General features: G+C 34.9%; 1 pseudogene; it reads left to right on the plus strand.

Moving 5' to 3' along the window:
- Positions 1–368: 368 nt before the first annotated feature.
- The window catches only part of LOC129476731 (septin-7-like), a 172,681-nt pseudogene continuing 146,867 nt past the window's right edge, over positions 369–26,182 (plus strand).

Here is a 26,182-nt window from a genome sequence, read left to right on the forward strand (position 1 = left end):
TCATGAAGTTTTTATATTATTTAAAGTAATCTCTCATTTGAAATTTAAAACTGAATATAATTGTTTTCATATTATGAAGTGTGTTATTAATACACTTAATGCAAATAATATGCTAATAATTTAGCTGTGTTTCGACAATAAATAGTTTATTTTCTTTCATTTGGAACATTTTGAAATAATGAATAAAGATTTATTCAACATAATTTATATTTTTGAATCTTTGCATAGAATAACTGGACATATCTTCCCCTGGTAAATTCATTTTGCCTATTTGAAAATATTGATTATTATCTGTTAACAGTCATCAGTTAATTCATATGTAGAATTGCAACTTAATTGTTTGTTTATTTGCATTCTATAACTGGCAGCCTGTTATCGATTACATTGATAGTAAATTTGAGGACTACCTAAATACACAATCATGCATGAACAGACATCAGATGCCTGATAACAGGGTGCAGTGTTGTTTATCCTTCATTGCTCCTTCAGGACATGGGTCAGTACATTGATACTTCTGATTCCTTTTTGTTGTTGTTGCTTACTGTTACCCGTATGTGCATATTTTAGTAATCTTTCAGTTTGTGAAGTACATACAGCTATACCCATTATGAAGTACCAAATTTCATGTAGAAATGTCTTAGTTGAAAAGCCTTTTTAAGTCCTGTATAAGCTAAGTGATTTTACTCCTTAGTTCTTTATTCATAAGGATTTTCCCTGCTTCATGGAAATAAACAGTGTTGCCACCATGGTTTGAGGTCTCAATGTGGCAAATTTAGCTTTCATGTTGACCACTCTGCTACTAACTGAACGACCAAATGAAGAGAAGTAGCCATACCAGTTAGACCTACTCAGAATCAAAGACGCTATTTATTATAAGTCTCATAAGAGATGGTTATCAAAAGCACTTGCATGCCAGTGTTTTCTTGTGCCATTTCTTTCTACAATAAATCTATTTGGCTTCTGTTTCACCTTAGCTGTCATAGACATGTTGTTCAGGTATCATATTGTCATTACTAACTTCTTGTTTATTAGGGCATAAGACCTAAGAATCTAGACATTAATCTGATGTGATTGTTCTATTATAGTTAGCCTGTACTCCCTTTTTTTGTTCTTTGTACTTCTCCTTTATTTTGAGTACATATATGTGTCATTGACAACTGCAGATTTTTCCAGTTATTCTTCCTCAGTCTTTTCCTTTGGGTAAGTAACTCAGCATACATAATTCAGCCACCTGATAATTGTAACTCTACCATCTCTCCACTGAAAGAACTGTAGTAGCATCAGGCTAAACAGCATTAAGTTATCTAATACTCACATTACAGTAGTAGTGTAAATCAATTCCTTCAAGTATACCTTTCTCTTCTATTTTTGGCTTCTCGCTCCTCCTTTTATTTTTTTGTAGATGGGTCAATGCCCATTATCACTCTAGATGAATAAGGGAGCCTTAATTATATACTTACATGTTTGCACTGTCAGATTGGAGTGGGTAAAAATGTTTCTTCTTTTATGTTTAATACTCTTTTTTTATTTATTTATTCTTTTTGCTGTGCCCTAGACCATTACATGACTGAAGACTCCCACCTTCAGGCAGGATTGCGTAGTACATGTTTGTAACTACTTCACATTGCCTTTTGTTGAGGTAATTTCAGTTTTTATTATTATTATTATACTTTAAGTTCTAGGGTACATATGCACAACGTGCAGGTTTCTTACATATGTATACATGTGCCATGTTGGTTTGCTACACCCATTAACTCTTCATTTGCATTAGGTATTTCTCCTAATGCTATCCCTCCCCCATCCCTGCACCCCACGACAGGCCCTGATGTGTGATGTTCCCCACCCTCTGTCGAAGTGTTCTCATTGTTCAATTCCCACCTATGAGTGAGAACATTCGGTGTTTGGTTTTCTGTCCTTGTGATAGTTTGCTCAGAATGATGGTTTCCAGCTTCATCCATGTCCCTACAAGGGACATCAGCTTATCCTTTTTTATGGCTGCATAGTATTCCATGGTGTATATGTGCCACATTTTCTTAATCCAGTCTATCACTTAACGGTGTTCTCAGTTTACAAATTTAAATCACTAAACTGACTCTTTGACTTAAAAGGCTCAAAAAAAGTAATCTCAAAAATACAGCGCACTGTATAACCTTTTATGAGTATTTATGTAGCTTCTTGAATTTATATTTTTAAATCTTTCTCATTTAACTTGTCAGGGCCTTTTCCCGAAAGCCAGCTGAGTGAAATCTTAACCGGCAGTTAAGTCACTAAAATTTGTCAGCTTATAACCAATTTTATTATTTTAGATCTGGAATCTCTCCAAGTTTAGTAATTCTCATGAAATCACATTCCTCCCATCCCTTTGGGGAAAATTTTATTTCTTAAAATTGCATGGGAAATGAGCTTTTTAAAAGAAAAAAAATTTTATATTCAAATGATATCTAGTGGCTTTGCACCATTTCTTATTTGTCACAAGGGGTAAGATGTTTAAAATTGCTATATCTTATATATAAAATGTACCTTTGAAAAATTTCTCAGTTTTAACTATTTTTAGAAATGGAGCAAAGTTTTGCCCATTGGTACATGATATTGTGGATTAAGTGAAAGAATATGAGGCCGGGTGCGGTGGCTCATGCCTGTAATAGGAGCACTTTGGGAGGCTGAGGCAGGCGGATCACCTGAGTTTGAGAGTTCGAGACCAGACTGACCAACATGGAGAAACCCCATGTCTACTAAAAATACAAAATTAACCAGCCGTGGTGGCGCATGTCTGTAATCCGAGCTACTAGGGAGGCTGAGTCAGGACAATTGCTTGAACCTGGGAGGCAGAGGTTGCGGTGACCCAAGATCACACCATTGCACTCCAGCCTGGGCAACAAGAGTGAAACTTCTCCTCCTCAAAAAAAAGAATATGACACAGAATTTTATGTATAGAGTTCCAGATACTCTGCTCAATACAGACTGAAATTCCATGCAGTCTAATACATTAATCCAAGCCTTTCCATCTTGTCTGGGTAGGCCCTAGGTTCCCTTTTTAGAGGGATTTGTTTTTAGAGTAATTATAAATTGGTCCAACCATGTACTTTCAGTGCCTCCTACCTCCCTCTACAAAGTATGAACTGCATGCATGGCTAATTTGTGATTTCAGTTATTATTCCTTCATGTGCATTGTTCCCTATTCTGTAACTATTATTAAAGTAAAAAACTGACTTGGAACATGAATTTTAAAACAGTGTTTTATCCTTCAAGTATTAGTTACCACTTTTAGAAAAATTGATATCATCCAGTGAGTTTATACAGGATTTTTTTCCCTTAGAAATACATACATACATACAAAAAAATTTATCATTTGCCCTGTAGTTGTTTATTACGCTGTAGACTTTGAGGTTAAATAGTCTTTTCTCTCTACTGTGAGTTTATCTTCTAGAAATCATAAAGGATTTTCTATTGCTTAAAAACAAGGTTTAAAAACTAAATTTATTGATGAAAAGACCAGCCAATATAAAACTAAATGGAAAGAAGAAAAATATTCAACCACAATGTAATATAAATGTGAACTAAATGTTTTTTGTTGCTGACGTTTTGTAGGCTTCTGAAATTTAATGAGACTTTTACAAGGTTTACCTTTTCTCCCTAAAGTTTAATTTTTAAACTGACTTCAATGTTTGTTTTTCCCTTTGATTATATTTAAGAAGTTGACTTCTCTAATTTCCTTTTCATGTTTATTTTTAAATATATTTCTCTTTAAAAATTGGGATATTATAATAAGTATTCAGCAAGTATTGACTTGCGTTTAAATAGAAAATCTTGTTATTTGGATTTTAATACTTTATATTAAATGCCTTTAAGATTTATTAAAATTTTAGATTAACTGAACTCTACTTTTTTGTCATTGGGTTAATAAACAGGCTTGTATCTGACATAATAGCTTAATAAAGCAGTGGCAATTTAAATTAGTCATGAGTATAAATTGAAAAACCATAATTTAGAAATCTGAGATTGAATAATTCATGGCATTTCTATTTAGTGTTTTATATAATGATTAATAAAAAGAAGCAAAACTTAATTCTTTTTTCAAAGATGGATAGGTTCAGGCCAGATGCAGTGGCTTACACCTGTAATCCCAGCACTTTGGGGACCAAGGCAGGAGGATTGCTTGAGGCCTCAGACTAGGCAACATAGTGACATCCTGTCTCTACAAAAAATAAAAAAATTAGTTGGGGCTGGGCACAGTGGCTCACACCTGTAATCCTAGCACTTTGGAAGGCTGAGGCAGGGGTATCACCTGAGGTCAGGAGCTCAAGACCAGCCTGGCCAACATGGTGAAACCTTGTCTCTACTAAAAATACAAAAATTAGCTGGGCGTGGTGGCAGATGCCTGTAATCCCAGCTACTTGGGAGGCTGAGGCTGGAGAATCCCTTGAACTCAGGAGGCAGAGGTTACCATGAGCCAAGATTGTGCCACTGCCCTCCAGACTGGGCAATAAGAGTGAAACTCAAAAAAAAAAAAAAATTTGTTGGGCATGGAGGCACACTCCTGTAGTCCTAGCTACTTAGGAGTCGAAAGTGGAAGAATTGGAGGCTATGGTGAGCTATGGCTACACCACTGCACTCCAGCCTGGGTGACAGAGCAAGACCCTGTCAAAAAAGTAAATAGGAATGGATAGGTTCATTTAGTTAACACTAGTGAGGCAAGAACACAGTTTATAGATAATATAAACAGTGTTACTCCATCCACACACTCTTTTTTATTGTGCTCCTTATTCTCTGAATGCCAGTGTCAAATTTCAAGGGATTTAAGACAAGGAGAATTAGAATAGGCAACTATCTTAATTCTCCATGTTTGCTTTCTCCCCCCACTGTCTCTTTCTGCCTGTCAGTCTTACTACCACAGTGAAGTACATACAGTAATCTTTGTTAATAAAAAGGCTGGACTATCTTATTAGTGTTAGGACTCTGATCCCCACAATTTAATGTATATGTTTCTCTTTCTTCCTTTTAAAATGTCAGTCAATTCAATTATTAGTATTAGTCAATACAGTTAATAACAGAATGAGACCTTTATTTCATTTTTCTCATGTTTTTACAAAAATTAAGGAATACCACTTTAGAATGGTAGTCCTTTACAAAATATTTCTAGTGTCTTCATTTATTCTTGTGAAACATAAAATTTTAGTCCACAGTGTATTCTAGATTTGAGGACTTTGGTTCTCATTTAGAATTGCTAAAGGACATAAGGAAAATCACAGCAGGTAACTTTTTTCTCAGCAAATATTTGGGCACCTTCACGAGTGTTAGATACCGTGCTAGGTCCTGAGGATACAGATGAATGAGACAAGGCCCTTGCTGCAAAGTGTATTTCAGTGAGAAGATGGGAGAAACAAATACAGATGCTCCTCGACTTGGGACAGGGTTATATTAACCCATCGTAAGTTGAAGATACGTTTGATACACCTTGCCTACTAAACATTATAGCGTAGGCTACGGTTGGACAAATCATCTAACATAAAGCCTATTTTGTGATAATGTTTTGAATATCTCATGTAATTTATTGAATACTGAAAGTAAAAAACAGAATGGTTGTATGGTTTCTATTCAATGCGTATTGCTTGCACACTATCAAAAATTTGAAAAATTGTTAAGTGCAATCATAGTTAGTGAGGAAGCATCTGTATGCAGGCAGGCAGTTACTGTACAGCACATTAAGCATTGTGACCACATAGAAATATGCCTATTCTTAGGTTGGAGAAGGATTCCCAGTGGAAATTGGATCATAAACCAGTGTCCTGAGGATGAATAGGAATTAGCCAGGCCAAGGAGAAGCAGGATGATAATGAAGTGTGTTCCAGCCAAGGTAGTAGCCTGTGGCCAGATGTCAAAGTATGGTGCTTTCAAGGAATTGTAAGAAGTTCAAAAAGGTTGGCACATTGGAAGTAGGAGGCAAAGGAAAGGCTAGGAATGCTAATAGATGAGGTCAGCTGGAGAATCTATGTCTTCACAAGCCTCGTAGGCCATACTAGTTAAGGCATCTGGTCTTTAATAAGATTTTTGGTTAGGGCATAACAATAAGATTTGGATTTAGAAAGACCTCTCTGACTTCAATATGGGTGGTTTGTATTACAGTTATTAATTCCAAAGGTCTTGGTGGCCTAAAGTAATGGAAAGGGAGATATACATATATATATATATATATATATATATATACATCTATACACATACTATATATATGGGAAGAGGATTAGAGGAGGGGAGGAATCCTAGGTTTCACACTTGAGTAATTAGGTAGACTGTAGTGCCGTTCACTGAGATAGGAAGCATAGAAGAGAGAAAATGAGGTTCAGATGAGCTTTTGATTTTAAGGAGCCCATGGAATACCCGGGTAGCATATCCACTGGGTAAACACAAATCTGGAACGTAACAGTGAGATATAGGCTGTATATGAAGATTTGAGAGTCAGTTGACCAATTGAAGATAATTAAAATCTAATTGGGGATGTGAAGATTCTTGTTCTCCCAAACTGATCATTTCAGTCATATTAAATACTGTGTATTTCAGACTTAAACCATTGGATATTGAGTTTATGAAGCGTTTGCATGAAAAAGTGAATATCATCCCACTTATTGCCAAAGCAGACACACTCACACCAGAGGAATGCCAACAGTTTAAAAAACAGGTGAGCACGATGTGTTAACTCAGGTTTCTTATACTATTCTCATAATTTGCAGTTTTTACTATTTTTAGTATAATGTGTTGCAATCCATTCTTCTTACTGCTTTACTGTATTGTCATTTATGCTGTATTAAAAATAACTCTTGATTCTTCTGCCTTAGGTTTCCCCTCAAAGCTCTTACCCATTATCATAATATCTTTATCCTTTGTCAGTTTTTAAATATGGTTGTTTTAAGTGGTTTTTTTTTTCTTTTTTTGAGACGGAGTCTCGCTCTGTTGCCCAGGTTGGAGTCCAGTGGTGTGATCTCGGCTCACTGCAAGCTCTGCCTGCCGGGTTCACACCATTCTCCTGCCTCAGCCTCCCAAGCAGCTGGGACTTACAGGCACCTGCCACCACACCCGGCTAATTTTTTGTATTTTTAGTAGAGACGGGGTTTCACCGTGTTAGCCAGGATGGTCTCGATCTCCTGACCTCATAATCCACCTGTCTTGGCCTCCCAAATTGCTGGGATTACAGGACTGAGCCACCGCGCCCGGCCTTAAGTATTCTTTAATAACACCCCCACACAGACAATTTCTCCCCATACTTTTTAGAATTATTTTCTTAAAATGAATTTCCAGGAAGTGGATTATTCTTTCAAAGGCTGTGATTACTTTTATGGGTCTTTATCTCCCCCACTCCCCATTTTGTCATGGTGCTTCCCCACTAAAACAAATTCATTTTATAAAGCGTACATCTGTTTCACTGTGACTTTGCCAGCATTGTTTGTTATTTTTATTTTGAAAACCTTTTGGGAATGAAGTGGTACTTAATCATTTCTTTATCTTTTCCTTTTATTTTCCAGAAAGGCTGAACATTTTAAAAACAAAGTTTTCTTTTTCCCGTTTTGTAAACACCTGTTCAAATCCTTTGTCTTTTTGACCAGTAGTACTTGGTATTGCCCGTATTTATTGATATGGGTTGTTTTTATTCTGGGTATTTAGTTCTCTCCCATTTCCACTGCTTTTTTTTTTAGATTTTTTCTTTTGCTTCTTATATCCTATTTTTGTTTTCAGTGCACTTTATGAGATATTTATAGTTTAAGTTATTGTTCAAACCCATCACCCTAAAATTAAGAGTCTCATGCTGTATGACTGAGCTAGCTGGAAGACCGCTAAACTGTTTCTCTAGACTCATGTCTAGTTGTCTCAGTAATATTGAGTTATACGGTCACACATATTTCTAATTTAATTGTGTTTGATTCATTATATATTACATTTTATGAAATGTAGGGTCAATTCTGGAAACTTTCTCTCTTCCAGTAGTCTTTATTTTTGGCCAGTAGTATATTGTTTAAACCACAGCAACTTTGTATAATATTTAAAAATAGATTGAAATTATCTCTATTGTCCATATAGTACTGTTGTAACAAAATATTTTGTTTTTCACCTTTTTCAATATGAGTTTCAGAATACCTTGAAACCTGTTATTAAAAGCCTGTTAAAATTTGCTTTGAAGTTATGCTAAATTCATATAAATTTTCAGAACGTTTGAGTATGTTTTTACTGCATCTAGCATTTTTCTGTTTTACACTTACCCATTTCCATTTTTAGTTTGTAATGTGCTAAGTTTCAAATACTATCATGTAATACATTTCTCTTCTTTTATTATATATTTCAATTTGGATTTTTACTGATAAAAGTAAAAAAGATGAATACGAAGTGACCTCTTCTTTCAAATTGGTCACATTCTGGTGGTTGTACTCAGGTCATTTAACATACAACCTCTGACTAAAACCACTAGTTTTAGAGCCAGCTCCTATTATTCATTTTTCTCATCATGTATTATCACCTCATTTATTCTGTTTTATTTTATTTTATTTTTTAATATATATATGTAGGTACATACCCTAATTGTAAAATATATATGGTTCTATTTTTTTTCAGTGACAATTTTATTTTGTTTGCTTCTATCTAGTATAGTAACAATGTAACGCAATTTGTTCAAGGTCCTTTTATAGATACTGGGAACCTTTGCCATGAAAATTGCACCAAAATATAAGTATAGGCAGGGAAGCTAGTTTTAGGTATATTCGCCATTGGTTCGGGCCCATAGAAGGATAGGTAGTTGGAAATTATTTGGATGTCTATATTCTGTTTAGAATTTGGAGTGATTTTGGACATGATAATTTAATTTGAACTAGATCCTTCCTGATGTTATTATTAAGTTATCTCTTTTAGTTTTCTGCATTCACCTTATTAATTCTTGATTTCTAGGTTGTGTTTTCTCCCTGTGTCCTTCCCTAATCTTGTAACTGTTGCTCCTCAGTTTGTGTGTATGCACGTGTACATGCAAGGATTTTTCTGATGAATGTGCAGGGACCAGTAGTGTACTTAATTTTACTTTACTTTTGCCAGATTCTACTAAAAATTTTAGGTGAGTTTAGCCCTGTTTATTCAACTAAATAAGACACTTGGGGATTTATATCTAAAGAAAAAATCTCAGTCATTGTAAATAAATGACCTAAAGTCATTATTTTGGAAATCAATCCGAGAAATCCCTTTCTGGAGTTTTACATCTTTTTTGGAACTCTTTTGGTATAGTAGCTATATGACTTTAACACTTCTGAAGTAATTGGATTTGGTGTTTATATATCAACTTTACAGTTTAAAAAAAAAAATGACCAGCATAGTACTTTGATTTTAGATTATAATTTTGCATCATTAAAAAACAGTAAAGGATCTGGAAACAAGGGGCCATATAGGAATCTAAGAAGCATGTAATAAACATAAGACTAATGTACTAATTATTAATGTACTAATTATGTATGGTGCTCTTTGGTTGCTTCTTCCATTTTACATAATGAAAGAAATCCAAGAACATAAAATTAAAATATATGAATTTCCAGAAACAGATGATGAAGAAGAAAATAAACTTGTTAAAAAGATAAAGGTAGATTCATTCCTGTACATACACTAAAGTAATCTGAGACCTTAAAAACATATTACAACGTCCAGAGGAAAAATCAAAAGTATCAGTGTTTTAAGTAGTTGGCTTACAAAATGCCTAGGGAGATTTAATGTTGAATTCAACTTTATAGTTAACTTTGAAGATTAGCTAGTATATATAATAAGGAATTGTATAAACTACTGAGGTGAATAACACAAACCTTATTTCAAATTGTTTTTAATTAACTGGCTTTCATATTATTTAATTTTTTCCCTCCTAAAAAATAAGTGATGAGAAAGGAAAGGAGAGAATTCCTTCTGTTATGTTTTAATTGCCAGACAAAAATGTGTTTCTTTTGTCTTTATAAAAGCCAACCAAAATTACAGCTTGATAGGAGGAATAAGTTCTAGCATTCTGTAGCATCATAGGTTGGCTGTAGTTAACAGTAATTTAGTCTCTATTTTCAAATAGCTAGAAGAGAGGATTATGAATGTTCCCAATACTGAAAAATAAATGTGAGTTGATAAATGTGCAAATTACTCTAATTTGATCATTACATATTTGTATACAGGTATCAATACCATACTGTACCCCACAAATATGTACAATTATGTTTCAATTAAAAATAATAAAAACCAACCAAAAATTTACATCAAAATAATTTTCTATAATTTAATTTATCATGGTTTTCTAAGTACTTTGGCCCTAAAAACGGTATACTGAATAATGGCATTATGTAGGCAAATACCTTGGAATAATGAAATGCTTATACCTCGCCAGTGAAGAATTTCTGCAGTTGTATGAAATGGCTGGTTATATATTTCCGGGAGCCACAGAATTGTGAAGGGCTATGCATGGATGAATACAAATCCAGTCACCTGGATTTGAAATTCATGGTTAGAGCTTGGCAAATATACTATTCCCTGCTTTAGGTACTGTTATAGTTGTTTCATGATTAAGTAGGCAGGCTAGTCATTAGCCTCCTTTTTTTTTTTTTATCCCCAAATGCTTTTCTATACATATGTGTATATATACACATATATATACACACACACACACACACACACACACATATATATATATATTTTTTTTTCTTTTGGAGACAGAGTCTTGCTCTGTCACCCAGGCTGGAGTGAAGTGTCACATCTTGGCTCACTGTAAGCTCTGCCTCCTGGATTCACTCCAGTCTCCTGCCTCAGCCTCTCGAGTAGCTGGGACTACAGGCGCCCGCCGCCATGCCCGGCTAATTTTTTGTATGTTTAGTAGCGACGAGGTTTCACCATGTTAGCCAGGATGGTCTCGATCTCCTGACTTCGTGATCCACCCACCTCGGCCTCCCAAAGTGATGGGATTACAGGGGTGAGCCACCGCACCCAGCCAATGCTAATATATTTTTTACCTTTTTCCTCCCAAGTATGGGACAACTTCCTGTAGTGATTTTTAGTAAATAATTTGCCCAGTATATTCTTGAATATTCTTAACTTTAAAGAGGAAATTTGGCAGGGCGCGGTGGCACATGCCTGTAATCCCAGCACTTTGAGAGGACAAGGCGGGCGGATCATGAGGTGATGGGTGAGGGGACCCAAGTAGCAGGAGGCTGGTGGTATACTGACAGAAGTGGGTGGAAGAGGCCAAGGTGCAGCCAGCTGTCACTTCTTGGAACTGTCAAGTTAGAGGGCCCATGGGAGGGCCTGCTGAAGGACTCAAGCATTTGGATTTCAACAACAGAGAGGCTTTAATGGCCTGTCATTGTTACCCAGAAAAGCAGAAACTACCAACAGTGAATTACCAAAGCCTTGCTCCTCGCTACCCAAGCATAGGAGGGAAGGGGCTACAGCCAGGAAACAGGAGGGAAAGGAAGTGTCCTAGGGGAAAGCTTGCACTTTTCACTCTAAGGTGAGGGAGTGAGAAGAGGAGTTAAAGAGCAAATCAAGCTCCCTAAACCACAAAAACAATGGGCCCTAGGGGAGGGAAGTAAAAGAGATTTAAAATAAGTGACGTTGGACTTCTAAAATGGAGATATTTTAAATAATCCAAAGTATCAAAGATGTAAATAAACTCATATTTTGTAATGGGATCTACTATTCAATGAGTTGGGAAGTCTGACATACTATGATTGGAGAGGGTAACTGGAAAAAAGTAAAAATTGGGTTACAGAATATCTCCACTAAACACTGGATAATCAGATGATTACAGACAGACTTAGACTAGCAGGAGATAAGCCTAGAGAGAGGTAGGTGGGAGTCACAACATTAAAGGCTATATTGTGCTAAGAAGCTAAGAACTTAGAACTTTGGACTCAAAGTATGGGAGCCACTGACAAATTCTAGACGGGGAGTCATATGATCAGAGTGAAGAAGATACCCTTTGACAACAGAGTAAAGACTGTTTGCAGGAAAGTCAGACTCATCTAGATTAGTTAGATTACAAAATACAAATAAAACACTCTTTTGTTAGCGAATATTTAGGTAACTCTTTGCGACTATATCAATAAATTACAATATTTTTCACTCAATGTAAAAAAAAATTACCATACATCTAATGATAAAATAGTTTCCTATGTTTTCAATGTAAACTTCAGTAAAATGTGTGCTTGCATTTTTCATCATCTATAAGCTGATACGTTTTGCTAACTGGCTTACATTTTATTCCTCAAAAGACAAATGGCTATATAGAAGACCAAAGCTAGAGAAGATATTACTTTACAAAATTAGGACTGCTATTCATTGTTGAATAATATTTTTATAATTTCCAGGCAACTAGAACTCATGAAAATTTTTTTTATACGGTAACGTACATTTTTTCAAATGTATATGTTTTTAGCATCATTACTTTAAAGCAATTTTGAATGCTAAACTGAGTTAATCGCTCTAAATTCCATCTTTTACCGCCACCACTGACCTGAAAATATTCAGTTACAATGAAGGTGGTACTTTAGAGACAAAAGTCTCCAACGTGTTTCTAAAAATTCATTAACAGTATGGTTATGGTTTAAAATGTTTCTGAAAACCGAACACCTAATAGAAAAACATTTCTAATCAACGTTGCTGAACATGGACACTTTTTAGCTCATTAGCCAGTCAAGTCAAACCAAAAACTGAACCTGGTTCCAACTTTTTTACCTTAGGGGAAGTAGAATATGTTGGTGAAAACGAGCCTAGAGAAAAATGAAAGGAGATTTATAACATTCTACATTTAGGAAAACATATGACTGAGTGTTGTATGCAACGTGGCTTGCTGAAAGTGCCTTAAACTAGGAGACAGGACAGAAAGAGAAAAAGTCTACTCTTAGCTCAGGCAGTAACTAACTGGGGTAAACTCCCTGGTCTTTATGTGGAGAGGCTGTAAAACAAAACGGTAAGACATGCTTATCTTTTCATCCAACTCTAGAATATTATACTATTTATTTATTTTTTCATTTTAGTTTAGTGAGAAAAAAAATCCCAAAAGAATAAATGTTGAAAATTTAATCAGATGCATCATGTGTTTTACTTAACAGCATAATAAATAATTGAAAGTATTTATTTTTAAAAAAAATACAAAGACCAAAATAAAATAATTAGGGATTGTAAAATAAATAACCTTTTAAAAATGTTTAAAAAAACTAACATTTCTAAAGCCTTGTAACTCAAAGTATGAAATGCAAATCAGAAGCATCATTGGAATCACTTGGAAGCTTATTAGGAGTTTATTAGAAACAAAATCTCAGGCCCCAAACAAAACCGACTGTATTAGAATCTACATTTAGCCATGATCCTTCAGCAAATCTTATGTGTGTTGAATTTTAGAAGTTATAGAAACGTCAGTTTAAATAACTCCAATGAAATGGTTTCCAACACATAACTTAGGAAATTAATTTAGCGTAAATTCATTTTCAAAGAATACGCCTCTTATTATTATTCTAGTTCAAGTGGCTAAGACAAGTGTAAGTTTGATTGTCCATACATATTTAATTCTTTCTGAAATTTTCAACATATAAATATAGTTGTGGGAACACATTTCGTTTTATCAAATAAAAGGGATCCAATCAGCTGATTTTAGGCAAAGACACTCTAGAATTAAACGCCACAGTTCAGAAAGCATCCTCATAAATGAAAAGCTTCATTCTCATTATTGAGACCTTGCCCTGGTGTGCTATCATGAAAGAGAGTTTTCTTTTTGTCAACTGTGCATTTTTTTTTCCAGCTCACAACAAAACCCAGCTCATATTCCACCATTCATGGGCTTTCATTATTCTTTACCCTCTTTCTCTTGTAACACTTCACAGGGCCTCTCTCTCAGGCAATTGCTCTAAGTGTAGAAAAGCTGGTGAGGAGATGGTCTATCGGCACTCTGTGATTTAGTGGACTTGAAAAAAAAAACAGCATTAAGAAGAATCACAGAGGAAAGATGTGATGATGAAGATAAAGAAGGAATAAGGGAACAGGACCAGGAGATACTAGATAGAAAATATCAAGAAAAGTATTTAGTGAGTCAACTCAGATGCATAAAGTTGCATAGAAATAAAGCTTTTTGTTTGCTTTCCTGTGGCTATGTCATCTTATAAGTTTTACTAAAGTATTTGTATTCTGGATAATAGCTTTGGGGTTGTAAATATAAGAAATAGAGATTACACTGTAGATTTTGTTTATTAAAGGGTATAGTGACTTTCAGGTTTTAAAATGACAAATGTTTATATTCACTATTGTTTATTCATTCAATCATGTGTTCTTCAGTAAATATTTGAGTGAACTGTGTTCCAGTAAAACAAATAACAAATAGAAAAAGACCCCTGACCTCAAGGAGCTTGTTTTCTTTTTTCTTTTTTCTTTTATTTTATTTTGGAGATGGAGTCTCACTGTGTCTCCCAGGCTGGAGTGAAGTGGCATGATCTTGTCTCACTGCAACCTCTGCCTCCCAGGTTCAAGCAATTCTCCTGTCTCAGCCTCCTGAGTAGCTGGGACTACAGGTGTACGCCACCACCCCCAGCTAATTTTTGTATTTTTAGTAGAGGTGGGGGTTTCACTATATTGGTCAGGCTGATCTCCAACTCCAGACCTCAGGTGATCCACACACCTCAGCCTCCCAAAGTGCTGGGATTACAGGGGTGAGCCACCCCTGGCCACTGGAGCTTGTGTTTTAATGGGGTTGGTGGAGATGAGGAGAGACAAAAATAGGCTATAAACAAAATAACTAACTAACTGCTAGAGGATACTATTATAAACTAAATCAACAATTCACTTTCATTTTATTCCACATGCACTGAGAATAAGTATTTCAAGCAGTGAAGGGAATAAAGTGTATAGTAATATACAAGAAGAAACTAATAGTTCCTTTTAAAGTCCTTGGCAATTAAGTGAAGGAGATATAACTGGGACATAGGTAAATATTATAAAAGATTATTCCAAATGGTTAAAAAAAGGCATTCTAAAAGGTTTCAGGGGACTCAGACAAAAAAAAATTTTATTTAAATAAATGAGATGACAAGAAATGGGGAAATGGAATATTCCTTCAGAGAAAGGAAGTGCTAATTTTAAAGCTTAAATAATAGATGTGACAAGTCGTGCTTAAAGAAAATATTTCAACTGTGTAATAAAAATACATTTCTCAAGTTGAAAAATATATTTTAAAAATCTGGCCGATTTTAAACTTCAAAGAATGAAGGCTCTGAGCTTTGACTAATCCAAAAGGAATATTTATATAAGGTTTTATAAACGGCTGTATCCTTGTTTTGAGCCCATTTCTTTTCTGCCATGTACCTCTACTTTCACTGTTGGTATCACTCAGCAACTGTGTTTTTGTGAAGTATAAATTAAAATTCAAACTGAAAGGTTTTAGTTGGCTTAGAAGTTGTTTTGTTAGTGAAATCCCTTTTTTTTTTTTTGAGACGGAGTCTTGCTCTGTCCCCCAGGCTGGCTTGCAGTGGCACAATCTCTGCTCACTACAAGCTCCGCCTCCCAGGTTCACGCCATTCTCCTGCCTCAGCCTCCCAAGTAGCTGGGACTACAGGCGCCCACCACCACGCCCGGCTAATTTGTTGAATTTTTAGTAGAGATGGGGTTTCACCGTGTTAGCCAGGATGGTCTCGATCTCTTGACCTGGTGATCCACCTGCCTCGGCCTCCCAAAGTGCTGGGATTACAGGCATGAGCCACCACGCCCGGCTGAAATCACTTTTAAAATATAGGGCAATGTTAGATAAAGGTGGAGAATGCTTTAAAACTGCCAATCAAATAGAAAACCAAGGTTTGAAGAGAATAAATCATGAGTAAAAACACCCAGCAATAAAGGCGTCCATTGTTAGGTTGATGTTTTCTTAAGGGCTTTAAGAAAAGATGAATTCATTTTTATTCTCTAAAGAAAAAAAAATGGGTTTTACCTGATTCTTTTTTTACTTTAAGCAGTAGAAGGACAAACAAGAAAAGTCAGTGTAATGACAATGAAGAAACTGAATGTGTACAGGAAGTGTACAGAAAGACTTTCAAATTCCAGTGGGCAATGGGTGAGGCAATAAATATTAGATCAATACAAAAATGGTATTAACAGTTAACTTTTGTATTATGTTTCACAGCCTACAAATGTTTTTTGCATACCATGTTATTTAACTCAGCACAACTCTTTACTTTCATTAATCATTTGTTATCTATTAGTCACTGTTATTCATGAAATAGACTGAATTAAATACCACTGTTGCCTACGGCTAAATCTTGAACTATTTTCATTTTAAGTTCTTTCTTTAAGATGGAAGGATGAAAAGAAACTTCTCAAATGCCTCATCCACAAAATCTAGTCTCATGCAATGATATGGATTGTTAGTGACACAAATGGGTGTACAAAAATTCTTTTGATTGCAGAAAACCTACCCCAAACTGACTTCAACCAACAAGTCTCCAAAAACATAAAAGCAGAGCTTGATTTAGGACTTGTAAAATATCACTAAGATCTAGCTATGGGCTCCATATGCTTTACAGTGCCTCTATATTCAGGCTGCAATAGGGAGATCCCGGCAACTGAGTACTGCAACATCATGGCAGCACCCAGTCCATCAAAATATAGTCTGGTTTCTGGCTAACTTAAACTCCAGAATTTCTGTTCTGGAGGACAGAACACTAATGTTCTGATGATAAAAAGTATGGCAGTTACTGGCAAAAGCAACAAGTGTCTATTACATCAAAATGCTGCAAATAAGAGTACTTCACACTTTGCTATTTTGTTCTCTCCATGACTAGTCTATCTTATCTGCTGATCCCAGATTAATTGTCCTAAAGGACAGACTTATTCATGTTACATCTTTGTCCAGAAACCTTAAAAGTTCCCTGTGATTTATGGAACAAATGTCAGACTTCTTAGCCTGACATTTAATGTCCTTCACAATCTGGTCATGCCCAATTCATCTAACCATTCTTATCTCCAGCCTTTGCTTCTGCTGCGTGCTTTACAAAATGTGTTTTCTTACCCTCTCTATTGTCTAAATTGTACTGATAGTGTAATAAGTAAAGCAAATGGCATGTTTTCTTATGAAGCTGAAAGTAATTTTGTCCTCCTTTCAACTCCCAGAATTGCAAACCCCTGCCACAGAACCCACTACTTTCGACTTGAGTTTCTTATTTCTGGATCTGCCTACCAAAGTCCGTATTCCTCACTGAAGGTGGGGTTTAGGTATTATACATCTTTGCTACTTTTAAAAAAACAAAGAACTTTGTACTTAATAATATGCATTTTGTAAATATACTAATAAATATAGAGTATTCATAAGAAATAACTCGTCCTAGAGCCTCGCTATTTAGGCAGAATTTTGTTTATATTGTAAACAAAGTGTTGGCAAATCATTCATTAGTTTGTTCAGTCTTTCATTTGTTCAGCCTTTGTTCACTGCAAACCCTGTGCTAGATACTGTGCAAAGTTGATGGAAACACAAAATTCAATGACTTGGTTCTCATTCTCAAGGAACTGAAATTGTAGGTGGAAAACAACAAATGTAATTACAATACAATGGAATAAGATGATGTGGGAACACAGAGGAAAATATAAATTATGTCATAGAAATTCTTTAATACTTTTGCAGAAAAGGAAACATTTGAGGTGGAAAGAAAAAGACAGAAAAATACCAGATACTAATCAAAGAAACGATTCGTATTTGGGAATTGTGAGAGTTTAATGTAGTGAATGTAGACTGTACTTTGGTTTAGAGGAGAAGAAGACGTTGAAAAGATTTATCAAAGACTGCTTAAGAAAGGCTTTATATTTCACTAAAAAGAGTTTACATTTCTTCACGTAGGTAATTGGGCAATAGCCAAAATTTGAGGCTAAAGATTGGTATCAGATTTATACACTAGAAGGCAATATAGAGAATGGCCTTGGAGAAACGAAAAGAGAGATCAGAAGATGGTTTGAAGGTGAGTAAAACTTTGAAGATTCTAGCGTAGAAAACAGGATATATATTAATGTCATTAATTAAGGGAATACAAAAATATAACAGATTCTGGGGATGGGAAAAATGATCATGTTGAATCTGAGATTCATGGAACCTTCTGGCAGAGATATCTAATAGGTGAGATAAGTGACAAGAAATAATGACTGCCTTATCTATTCCACCAGTGGTTGTGGAAAAAATGAAAATGTTTTAAAAGTAAAACAGAAGATGTATAGTCTAATATACAATACAAATTATTTTTGTACATTTTCAAGGTAGTGAAAAACATAATTTGCCAGTTGGCTCACGCTACAACATGAGAAAAGGAAATTAACAAACTAATTTTGTTAATGGAAAGGAGATTAATAAACTAACAACTAAATTTATAACTTTTAAGATAAGGTTAATCCAAGTTGTTCAGAAAGGTGACTTCAAGTTTCTAGACTGGATGGACTCTCATTTGGTTAGTAAATCCCAAAAGACTGACATTTTGGGAAACATTTTTCAGTCTTTTCTGTTGGGGCTCTATCATGTTTTTCTTCACATTTACTTTCTGGAATTTTACCCCAAGAACTATAACTTCCTGTGTACCACAAAAACTTACTCAGTAGTTTGGTTGCTGGAAAAGGTCACATTAATGTTAAGATATTTTCACTAATTTTGTTGGAAGCCATCAAAACCACAAAAAAGATAAGCTAAAAGTTAAGAATTCTTCTGGTTTTTCTGAAGGAATTATATTAATCTTGTATACTATATAATGAGGAAGTTTTACATGCAGATTAAGTATTGGTCATTTACAAACTTAAAATGATTTACCTCTATTTACTTACACACACTTGGAAAAATAATCTTTTTATATATTAAAATATACTCTTGAATAGCTGAGCCGTTGGCAAACATTGAAAACTGGACACTTAACTGTTCTACACTTTGCCGATGAAATTGTGACAGCAGCAGAAGTTGAAGTCTGATGTGACTTCAACTTGCCAAGTTAATTAAATTTAACCAAAAACATTTCTAAGACAAAATCCCACCCTACAGGACCTTATACTCAATTATAATAATTAAATATGATATAAGTTTAAGAGAATAAAAAGAGAAGCCACCTATGGGAGAAAATATTTGTAAAACACATATTTGATAAAGTTCTTATATTCATATATAAAAAACCCTTTAAACTTAACGATAAAAAAACCACCAAATTAAAAAGTGGGAAAAAGATCTGAACAATTATCTTACCAAAGAAGTATACTTGATGGCAAATAAGTATATGAAAATATGCTCAATATCATGTCATTAGAGAATTATAAATTAAAACAATGGAAAACCATTATACATTTTTTAGAATGGCTAAGATGGAGAATATTGATAGCACTAAACGCTAGTGAGGACTTTGAGGAACAGGACCTTTCTTTTTTTTTTTTTTTTTTTTAGACAGAGTCTTGCTCTGTCACCCAGGCTGGAGTGCAGTGGCGCAATCTCGGCTCACTGCAAGCTCCACCTCCCCAGTTCACGCCATTCTCCTGCCTCAGCCTCCGGAGCAGCTGGGACTACAGGCACCCGCCACCGCGCCTGGCTAATTATTTTGTATTATTTTTAGTAGAGACGGGGTTTCACCGTGGTCTCGATCTCCTGACCTCGTGATCCACCCGCCTCGGCCTCCCAAAGTGCTGGGATTACAGGCGTGAGCCACTGCGCCCGGCCTTCGTTCATTGCTGATGAGAATGGAAAATGGTACAGCCACTTCGGAAGAGACTTTGGCAGTTTCTTCTGAAACTAAACATAGTCTTACCCTAGGATCCAGCAATCACACTCCTAAGTATTTAGCCAAATGAGCTGAAAACTTGTATCCAAACAAAAACCTGTACACAGATATTTATAGCATTGATTGATCGATTGACTGATTGAGACGGAGTCTGGCTCTGTTGCTCAGGCTGGAGTGCAGTGGTTGATCTCGGCTCACTGCAACCTTCACCTCCCGGGTTCAAGTGATTCCCCTGCCTCAGCCTCTCGAGTAACTGGGACTACAGGCGCCTGCCACCGCGCCCGGATAATTTTTGTATTTTTAGTGGAGACGGGTTTTCACCATGTTGGCCAGGGTGGTCTCGATCTCTTGACCTCGTGATCTGTCTGCCTCAGCCTCCCAAAGTGCTGAGATTACAGACATGAGCCACCGCGCCCGGCCCTTTATACCAGTTTTATTAATAATTGCTAAAACTTGAAAGCAACCAAGATGTCTTTCAATAGGTGAATGGATAAACAAATTGTGATACATCCACGCAAGGTAATATTATTCAGTGATGAAAAGAAATGAGCTACCTAGTCACAAAAAGACATGGAGAAAACTTATATTCACATTTCTTAGTGAAAGCAGCCTGACTGAAAAGGCTACACACTGTGTGATTCCAACCATATGACTGTTATGGTTTCAATGTACCTCCCAAAGTTTATGTGTTGGAAACTTAATCCCCTTTGTAACAATGTTGAGAGGTAGGACTTTTAAGGGCTGCTTAGATCATGAGGACTCTGTTCTTATAAATGGATTAATGCTGTTATTGTGGGAGTGGGTTGGTTATCTCTGGAGGGGGCTCCTGGTAAGAGGATGAGTTCAGCCCCTATTTTCTCTTTGTCTTGTGCACTCACTTGCCTTTTCACTTTCCACCATAGTATGATGCAAAAAGATGGCCCTCCGCAGATGGCCAAGCAGTTGCTGGCATCATGCCCTTGAACTCCCAAGACTCTAGAACTGTGATCCAATAAATCTCTTTTATTTCTAAGTTATCTAGTCCATGATATTCTGATATAGCAGCAGAAACTGGACTAAGACAATGGCATTCTGAAAAAGGTAAAACTATGCAGATAGTAAAAAAGATCTGGGGTTAGGAAAAAGGGAGGGGTGAAGAGAGAGAGCACAGGGGAGTTGGGGGGAGAAGTGAAAGCATTCTGTATAATACTGTAATGGTGTACACATGGCATTATGCATGGGTAATGCCTATAAAACTGTACAACACAAAGAGTGAATGCTAACGTAAACTATGAACTTTAGTTAATGATAATGTATTAATATTCATTTGTCAATTGTAATAAATGTACTACACCAATACAAGATGGTAATAATAGATGAAAAGGAGAGTAAAGAAGAAAGACATGTGTGGGAACCTCTGTACTTTCTGTTTAATTTTTTTGTAAGCCTAAAACTGCTTTAAAAATAAGGTCTATCAATTTAAAAACAATGAGATTAGTGACTCCATTATTTATGCTCTAAGAAATGGAAATAAATAGTATGGTAATGTGAGGGATTGCCTAAGGATTCCAACTAGAGGTATTTATGAAGACTTCATGGAGGTGGTGAAATTTAATATATGTGTTGAAGAATGAGCTAAATTTAATGAGAATAATTAAAACAAACAAATATTTTATTAGGCAGCACTTCATAAACATAACTCTGTGGAATGACAGTAACTCAGACCAGGATGTGTTATGTTATATTAAGAAACAAAGGTGGCATAGCAGCAAATGACAATGTTTAAGTATTATTTTTCTTATATAATTTATCTTAATATAATAATATTTTTTCTTACTTGCTTCAAAGATGTGGAAAATGTATACATACAAAGTAACTACTAATGAAAGTTTGTGAAGATGTTAAAATCAACAAATTCATCACCCTTATCTTAAGAATATTTTTCCCTTTGCTAGTGTTGACATCTTTACTTAATTCTTGTATTTCTCTTTCCTTTTATCGCCAAAAATTTTAAACGAATGAGCTATATTCAGTTCTTCAGTAGCAATACTTTATTACTGCACATGTATTTTAATGGCATCTTATTTGTCAGATTCAAAGGTCTTCATCTATTCTCATTTTTCTTCACACTTTTTGAGTTCTCATTCATATTCACCACAAATTTTTCTTGAAAGCTTCTTTATCCCCAAATTTCAAAATACAGGATTCTTCTCCTCAATTCCGCCTCTATTTTGGTAATAACTCCTGAATTGATACAACACCTTCCTTGCACTCTCTGATTGCTGTGCTGTGAGTATGCAAGTATGAATAAGACAGGTTTCTGGGACCTTCAGAAATGCAAGTCTAGTGAAATGCAAGAGCATCTGGCCTATCTGCTGTAAGAGGCATAAGCAAAGCACTAAGGGGGTACTGATGCTGGCCTAATAAATATGTGGGGGGAGGTGGCAGGGGAACAGGGAACAGCAAATGGAAAAGTGTGGTAATAACAACCTGTGATATGTCAGAAACTGGATGAGATATTTATCAAGGCTATAGCCTAAAGGTAGATAAAAAGTTGAAGATCAGGAGAGCTGAAAAGAAGACTGAGGACTGAGTTGTAAAGGACTGTATTCATTATGCAAATATATTTGCCCTTTAATGAACACAGTCAGTGCTCAATAAATATTGGGTAAAAGAATCAATAAATTATTTGACTAACTAGCATGTGTTGAATAGGAAGTGAAAAATAAGAAATGATCTCTGATTATGAGAAACGTATTATGTAGTTGGAGGGAAAACAGTTTATAGGATGAGAAAGCATAAAATACTACAAAATTATACAAGGCACATAAGTATGGGAGAAAAGAGTATTAATCAATGTGTGTATACTGACTGTTAGTCCTTGAATGCTAAGTAGGCTTTGGGTAGGGTCAGAAGAGAAAGGATGTCATTTTAGGTAAGTGGAAAAGCTCAAAGACACAGCTGAAAATTGGCCAAGAATGGAATAAGAACAATACTGGCTACATGAATAACTACTGTGTCTTGGAAAATGTAACAGTCATTGATGTTTGCAGTAGCCAGCCACCAAGCTGGCCACAAATAATCCCCTTCTCATGATATTTATTAGCGAGATGAAAAAAAAAACAGATAACGTAGAATCAAAATTGAAGGTATCAAAGAGACAGGCAGAATGAGCATCATAATTATAGGATACCATCAGTAGAATAAGCAGAAGTGGGGCAAAATTTAGGGTTGTTCAGCGTAAAACTCAACTCCCCTTAATTCATGGCTATGTCTCAATTAGAACTTTAAAAATTTCTAGTTGAGGATTTAAAAATATCCAAAGGCCAGAACACTGGCAGATATAGTCTTCCCTGAGTATCCTGCTGACCTCCCTGAATAAGGCTTTTATCATTTTGTCTTCTTTGTCACTATGGCATATTTTAGTTTAGATGGTTTTCTTCCATCCACCCTTCCTTCCACTGACCATCTGCTCTGTATATTATTATGCTCCATAAATGCCCTGTCTCCTCTTTTATGTTTATTCAAGTCCCAGACATTTTTTACAGTCAAACTGAAGTCATACTTTTACTAACCCTTAACCAACAACTCATTAGAACTCTTACTGCAAATTATATTATAATTATCTTATAATATATATAAAATATAATATAATAATATAATATATAATATAACAATATATAATAATATATAATATAATATATAATACAATAATATATAATATATTATAATAATATATTATATAATAATATATATTATAATAATAAATGTAACTATATACTATATACAATATAATATAATATAATATAATATAATATAATATAATATAATATAATATAATATAATAATTTGCACTTACCTGATAGGCTAAAATTCAACATACACTGTGTTGGCAAGGCTGTAGAGAGAGGAGCCCTCATGAGTTTACAGTGAGAGAGTAAATTATACAATCCCTACTATGGAGCTAGTTGGCAGCAATGATCAAAATTCAAATGTGTATACCCTTTGGCACCATAATTCTATTGCCAGAAATTTGTCCTAGACATATACTACTACACAGGCAAAATTACATATGCACATGATTAGTCAGTGTAACATTATTTATAATAGGAAAATAAACACCCTAAATTTCCATTAATAAATCAAAGAAATTATGGTACATTCATAAAATGGAATATTTTGCAATTGCCAAAAATAAAAAAGAACAAGCAAATACTTTATGCATGTATTAATATGGATTAATATGGAAATAATTTTAAGGTACAAAAGAGCATATCATATAAGCTAGAAGAATGGGACAGAAAATTCATTCCAGTACTGTTGGGTAAAAACTAGTGGTGAAAGAGGGCATCCTTGTCATGCTCCAGATCTTAGAGAAAGTCTTTTAGCTTCTCCCCCTTCAGTTTGATACTAAATGTGGGTCTCTTCTGTATGGCTTTTGTTATGTTTAGGTATGTTTCTTCTATACCCACTTTTTGACAGTTTTTTAATGAAGGAATGTTGAATTTTATTAAATAGCTTTTCAGCATCAATTTAAATGATCATATCGTTTTTGTCCTGCATTATATTAATACGATGTATCACATTGATTGACTTGCATATGTTGAACCATGCTTGCATCCCTGGAATAAATCCCACTTGGTCATGATGAATTATTTTCTTAATGTGTTGTTGATTTCACATTGCTTGTATTACGTTGAGGATTTAAGCATCAATATTGATGAGGAATATCGGCCTTAGTTTTCTTTTTTGATGTGTCTTTTTCTGTTTTTGGTATCAGGGTAATACGGGCCTCATTGAATGAATTTGGACATATTACCTCCTACTCTATATTTTGGTTTGAGTAGGATTGGTATTAGTTTTTCTTTAAATGTTTGGTAGAATTCAGCAGTGAAGTCATGGGTTCTGGGCTTCTTATTGCTAGAAGACTTTTTATGAGAGCTTTGATCTCACTACTTGCTATTTGTCTGTTCAGGTTTTGGATTTCTTCATGGTTCAATCTTGGTAGCTTGTATATGTCCAGGAATTTATCCATTTCCTAGAGATTTTCAAATTTATTGGCATAAATAATTGCTCACAGTAACAACTAGTGACCTGTGAATTTCAGCATTATCCGTCGTGATGTCTCCTTTTTCATCTCTGATTTCATTTATTTGTGTCTTCTGTATTTTTTTCTTAGTTAGTCCAGCTAAAGATTTGTTGATTTTATTTATCTTTAAAAACAAAAAAGCATGTTTTTACTTTGTTGATTTTGTGTGGTTGTCTTCATTTCAATTTCATTTATTTCTGACCTAATATTTACTATTTCTTTTCTTTTACCAATTTTAGGTTTGGTTTGCTCTTGCTTTCCTGTTTAAGATGCATGGTTAGGATGTTTATTTGAAGTTTTTCTTCTTTTTTGATGTAGACACTTATAGCTATAAACTTCCCTCTTAGTACTGCTTTCACTGTATCCCATAGGTTTTGTTATGCTGTGTTTCCATTATCATTTGTTTCAGGAAATGTTTTAATTTCCTTCTTAATTTCTTTACTGACCCACTGGTCATTCAGAAACATATCAATTTCCATGTGTTTGTATAATTTCTGAAATTCCTCGTTATTGATTTCTAGTTTTATTCCACTGTGGTCAGAGAAGATGCTTGATATTATTTCAATTTTTAAAATGTTTTAGACCTTGTTTTGTTAACCTAATATATGGTCTATTCTTGCACAGAGGAGTAGAATGTGCCTTCTACAGCCACTGGATGAAATGTTCTGTAAATATTTATTAGGTCCATTTTGTCTACAATGCAGATTCAGTCTGGTGTGTCTTTGTAGCTTTTCTGTATGGAGGATCTGTCCAGTGCTGAAATGGGGTGTTGAAGTTTCCAGCTATTATTGTATTGGGATTTCTTCTTTGTCTCTTCTTATAGTTTTTATCTTGAAATCTCTTTTGTCTAATATAAGTATAGCTACGCTTGTTCTTTTTGGGTTCCATTTGTTTAAAATATCTTTTTCCATTCCTTTAATTTCAGTTTATATGTATCTTTAGAGATGCAGTGTGTTTCTTGCAGGCAAAAGATCATGGGACTTTGTTTTTATATCCATTCAGCCAATCTGTGTCTTTTGATTAGGTAGTTTAGCCCATTGTTGATTATAATTTAATATTATTATTGATAAAGAAGTGAATACTGTTGCCATTTTGCTATTTGTTTTCTGGTTGTTTTGTAGTCTTATCTTCTTTCTTCCCTTCCTTCCTGTCTTCCTTTTAGTGAAGGTGATTTTCTCTGGTGGTGTGTTTTAATTTCTTACTTTTTATTTTTTAAGTATCTGTTGTTTGCTTTTCGATTAGCAGTGATCATAAGACTTGCAAATACTATATAATCACCCATTATTTTAAACTGATAGCAGCTTAACACTGTTTACATAAAAAACAAACAAGCAAAAAGACAACTAATAAACTCTATACT

This window comes from Symphalangus syndactylus, chromosome Y, assembly GCF_028878055.3.
Source record: "Symphalangus syndactylus isolate Jambi chromosome Y, NHGRI_mSymSyn1-v2.1_pri, whole genome shotgun sequence".
NCBI classification, from domain to species: domain Eukaryota; kingdom Metazoa; phylum Chordata; class Mammalia; order Primates; family Hylobatidae; genus Symphalangus; species Symphalangus syndactylus.